This window comes from Stegodyphus dumicola, chromosome 8 (genome assembly GCF_044657685.1).
Source record: "Stegodyphus dumicola isolate Sdum_Otavi_A_Nest chromosome 8, ASM4465768v1".
NCBI classification, from domain to species: domain Eukaryota; kingdom Metazoa; phylum Arthropoda; class Arachnida; order Araneae; family Eresidae; genus Stegodyphus; species Stegodyphus dumicola.
Genome location: NC_140775.1, coordinates 115,274,060 through 115,279,608, shown reverse-complemented (window position 1 = coordinate 115,279,608; position 5,549 = coordinate 115,274,060). Strand labels below are relative to the sequence as shown.

The following is a 5,549-nucleotide window of genomic DNA, read 5'->3' as shown; positions in this document are numbered from 1 at the left end:
TCGATCTGAGCGAACCACAATGAAGGATTATTTTTCCAGAAAGGCGGTGGCTTCACCGCAACGCGTGTGATTTGTGGCTCTGGTGGAATATCGTCGGGCATACTGATAGATAATTTTCACTTTAAATAATAAACACTTAACAGCACAAATATTGTAGCATGAAGATACACTATTGATATTTTACCATGATAACAATAAATATTTTAACCATGCAGAAAACATTTACGTAACGATACACACACAAATAAGACAGGGTCATCTATTACACACACAAATAATATTTTACCGAAATGCATTTGAAAAGAAACCCTTATTTGAGGAAAAAAATGATGCGTTCATTTTGTATTGCGCACACACAAAATCACCACTTCACACTGCTAAGGCAGTTTCGAAGGAAAAAAGGAAATCACTCCTGTAGCACATGGGAAAAAAATTCACTACTTTCGAACACTGAGGGAAGAATTTTGCCGTAGCACGTTGCAGAAAAATTACTGATGTAGCACATTTAGCGAAAATCACTATTGTATCACATTTGTCACAAAAGTTGAATGATCGAAGAATTATTGCACGACGGCGAAGTCAGCAGAACGGAACAGATCACATTGATGATTTGCTGAAGCTCCTTGATTTGCGTGAAAAAAACACAAGCAATATACATCAATACTTCTAGAAATAATTGAAGGGGTACGTTGTAGCATACGTTTAATGTCCATATTCGTTGTTATTTTTAGTCAGTTCTTCAGAATGCCTTGGATGCACGTGGCTTAGGGTCGTTGAAAATCCATTCTCAGTAGCGTGCTCAGTCAAAACGTCACCACTTTTGGTGGTCGTGTGTGCTTAATGCATGATATAATTAAAGAAAATAAGAATAGACAATCTCCTATAACAAAAGAATATATTAAGTACTAAATTACAATTTAAATTACATTGCAGAGATCAACACAGAGCTCGGAACACAGTTCGTGCTAGCGTCGCGTACACTTGTGCGACGAGAAGTCTGAGTGAGTAAAGATGTCGCTTTGCTGCGCCGATTAAGAACTGGATTTTACACGTGGCGCCATCTCATGAATAGAAGTTGAAGTATCTGTCGGAACGCCACACTTCAATTTAACATTTAGGGGCGAATTCAAGTGCAACGCTCTGATAAATTGCAAATGTTAGCTCGCAAGAGGCGTTCCTGCTATTGTCTGCTAAAGTCGAATTCAAGTGCAACGCTTTACCGCTCTGGTAACTGATGACGTCAAAATTGCAATGGTCAGCTGGTTTGCTCTCGTGCCAGGAGAGCTTGTCCGATAAACTACATCAATATCCAATGAGACTGCGTGTCGATGTAAACAGAAAACATCAGTTCCCATGATTTCTCTGAGTTATGGTAAAGTGTTTGCTGCGTTGTAGTGTGGCGTAACGAATTGTTCCAGTCCTGAAAACGAAAGAAATATACAGACATGTATATTTCAGACATGTAATATACATGTCTGTATATTTCTTTTAATGTGTACAACATGTATTTAATGTGTACAACTTTATTTACTTTATCCTATAGAAAATTCCCTCCAAACTAATCTAGAGCAACAGGTGTGTGTAAAATATATTTTACTTTTCAAACAAAAATACTTGCTTTTTCAAATATAAACCACATTTTTTTTCCATTTTCAAATTACAGCATTTGGTTTTAATTCTTCTAATAGTAAGTTTAATTTAAAATTCAAATTTGTGTTATATTTTTATTGTTTAATGCAGATTCCTCAGTGACAGTAGGCATGTTTACCATATGAAAATTAACTAGTTCTTGAATTATATAATAATTAATAAGCCCATCTATCTACAAGCAGATAAGCCTGCTGAACACCGCTATCCCAGTCTCTCTTTAAATCCAGGTGAAAAAGGCTGGCTGCATGAGTGTTTTCTTCATTTTTTCAATGTATAACATGAATACTAAATAATTTTTTTAATGTATAACATGAATAAGTTTTCCTTAGTCTTCCATGCAGGCATTCCTTCCCTTAGACATTCATTATGTGATGAAACAGTTAAGAGCAATTTTTAGATTTATATTGTACATCGTTGGGAAAATATAAAAATGAAATTAAAGGTATTTCAATGTAATACAATAAATAAAAAATTATATGAAACCCTGATAATTCTAAATTGATATTAATGTAATATATACATCCAGAGTAAAGGTTAATTTATAAATTATGCTTTGTGTTCTGCTCATTATATTGTGCATTTACAGTACACTTTCTGCTTCTTAAGTGAAAGTTTGGACCCATTCTCATTTGATATCAGTTATGTTCAGATTTATTTATTTCATAAAATTTCAAAAAACAAATTTTGGTTATTAAAAGCTACAAGTGCAGAAACAAAAGCTTAATTTCTTTACTGTAACTGTGTCATGCTTCTCTGCTGATAATGAAAGTCGTCTTTTAATAAGATTTCTTTCATTGCATATATTAATTATATCTTTTACCATACTGGTTGCCATCTTTCATTGTGCATTCTTCAATATTTTTTTATACTTACGTATTAACACAAACACCTGGATCAGTTTGGTGGTCTTTATAAATGAAAAGAGAAAAATACTTATCAGGAGAAGTACGTTGTTTTTGCAGCTTGCTTTTAGCATAACCAAACTATCAATATTTATCTAAGTTGGCAAAATGTTATCAACATATCAAAGGAAAAAAAATTTAACAAATTTTAAAATACAAATTTGAATTATTAAATAAAAATTATATGATAGTTTAAAAAAAATACATTTTCCACAAATTTTTTGTCTAATTTTTTAACACTTGTGCCAAGTGATCTGTTTTCACTTAAAAAAAAAAAATCAGAGAATTACATAAATTTGATACTGCATGCCTTGTCTATGTACCAAATTCATCTCATAGTTGTTTCCATTAGAAATTTTGGTACTAAAATGTTCTATTCCTGCAGAACTTTTAACACAGCTTCGTCTTTTGATGGTAAGCTCCACAAGCAGTATTTTAAATCTGAAATTAATCTAAAACAACTATTCGTATCTAAAATCGATTGGATCTTGAAATACAACATAAGAAACACATATGAAAATGGTGACGTTGCTTGGATGAAAAATTGTCATGAGCGTGTTATCTGAAAAATTTTGATGCATAATCGTTGCCAGAGTTTGGCACATTTTTAAAAATTTGGTAACCTTTATTAAGGTGGTTTCAATAATATGCAAATATTTTTTATTCTTACGATTGCTTCCTTGTATACTTTTTTTCACAATACCACAAGTTTTCCAGCCAAATGCGGTATGCATTTCATGCTTCTATACATTTATATAAATTTTAAGAGAGTAAAATATTGACACAAACTGCATTAAGTTTTCAACTCTTGTTTTGTTTTTCATTAAAAATTTGCTACCATTATGTATAATTCATTTTTTTTAATGTAAATGTTTTTAAGTATTTGTAGGATAAAGGCAAATTACACTTATTCATTCTTTCTTTGATATAATACATGTAGCTCTTTACCTGAAATCAATGTTTGTCAAATTATTATGCATAAATTAGATGTATGCATGTTTAAGTCAGTTATGTTTCAGGAACTATCTTTAATGAATTGTATAGAAAATTGTGGACGAGGTGTTAGGTGTACAGGAACGTGGTATATTATAAACATGTATAGTATCTCATAGTATATAAACTCATAACTTTGATTATGCAGTATGCTTTGTATATTATTTCTGAAAGCATGTATATTTCAATCAAGATTGTTGAGTAAACTTTTCTTACTTTATGCTATCTCTGAAAGCATGTATATTTCAGTCAAGATTGTTGAGTAAATTGTGCTTATTTTATGCTTTTTTCTTTTTTACATTAGAAAATTCCACACCTTTATCACGAGGAAATCTGCAATGGCATTTAGGAATGACAAGTTTGTATCTATTACATAAAATCTAATGTTTTCTGGATTTTTCTTTTCCTTTTTCTCCCAACAGAAAAACTTTAATGGTATAAATCAGCGGTTTTCAACCTTTTGACTGTAGTGTACCATCTAAGCAAAAACTGAAAAACATTAATACCACCACTAATTTTACAATGATTATTTTTCAATTCCTCAATAGAAATATTAAAAACATATATATATATATATATATTGCCATTTGCACACTCTTTGTATTAAATATGTACACATAAAAAACTATTAGATTAAAAACTGATGATTACTTAATTATCAAAATTAAATTAATTATTCACTTGATTATCAAAATTTCAGTTATAATACTTTAATATTTAATTTCTTTATGTCTGCTCTTATTTCATTTAATGGTAAATTAGGATCCACTTTTTATTTTGATGAGTATTTATATTTCAAATTTAACATGGAAAAAATCATTTTTCACACAAACAGGTTGTGCGAAAAGACAATACAAATTTGATAGCTTTATTTGGAATGCCTTTAAATTCTTTTTTTCGGTTCAGCCAAAAGTTAACAAGTGTGTCATTTTCCAAATCTTCGAGTCAATTTCGATCAAAGGAAATTTCTATTAACTATTCTTTTCTTTGAGATTTTTGAATTTAATAGTTAAGAATACTTTGTTTCTTTGCATACCACCGGCTGAGAACCGCTGGTATAAATTAATTATAACAGATGTAAATTAATATTTCTCATACAAAAGTTATTTCAATTCTTTATTGCAAACATTATATACAGAGTATGTCTTTTATTAACAACAAGATTTTAAGAATTTAAAGTAATAATCATTAAATCCTCTTGATTTATAAACAGTCTTAAAAATTATAAAGGGAAAAAAATTGAAAGTTAAAGAAACCAATATTATGAATTGTTCCTTTTTAGAGAAGTTTCATTGTTTAATTAATTATAAAAAGTGTTTTACATTATGAAATATAAAAATTAAGAATATTTGAATTTGAATGAATATTTTAAAATTTTCCCTCAGATAGAAGCTCAACTATTCGAAGCAGGAGACCGAAGAGAAAAAAGGAAGAGAGATGATATTACAGCTGCAGAAAAGGAAATAATTGAAACGCAGAAGAATATATTAATGTACTGTGTGAAATATGTGACTTGTATAAGCAATCAGTTGCAAATCAGTCTGCTGTCATAGAAAATCAAAATATAATTATTAATTTATTAAAAAAATAAATCATGCATTTCAAATATTACAGTGTTTTCATTCTTGTATGTATTTCTGCAGTGTGGGATTCAGATTTTAATTGTAAAATTTACTACTTTCTTAATTTTATAAAACTTTGTGATTATAAAAATTATTTAAAAGAAATTCACAGATCCATTATATGACATAAACATTATAATAATTCTAATACCACTATTATAAGTCTCGTGAAAATATTTATGCATTTTACACAGCAGTTATCTTTTTCCTGGAGGAAAATGGGAATAAGACCTGTAAGAATCTTTAGTCAATGTATTACAAATTTTAATTTTCAGATATAACACGAAATGAATTAAATTGTTTTTCAATTATGTTAATAAGTTATATGAATGAGATGTGGTATTTAAAATTTCATTTCTTTTTATCATTGAAGAAATAACAT

The 5,549-nt window shown here is 29.3% G+C and overlaps 1 long non-coding RNA gene across 2 annotated transcripts; it reads left to right on the top strand.

Annotated features, from left to right (window-relative positions):
* Positions 1-1,278: 1,278 nt before the first annotated feature.
* On the top strand, positions 1,279-5,153 carry LOC146995935 (uncharacterized). 2 transcript variants are annotated; one of them, XR_015042708.1, is made up of 3 exons: positions 1,279-1,575; positions 3,850-3,903; positions 4,931-5,153. It is a non-coding gene; the product is annotated as an uncharacterized LOC146995935 (long non-coding RNA). The 2 variants fall into 2 exon arrangements; XR_015042707.1 differs by lacking the exon at positions 1,279-1,575 and adding an exon at positions 1,612-3,278.
* Positions 5,154-5,549: the final 396 nt, after the last annotated feature.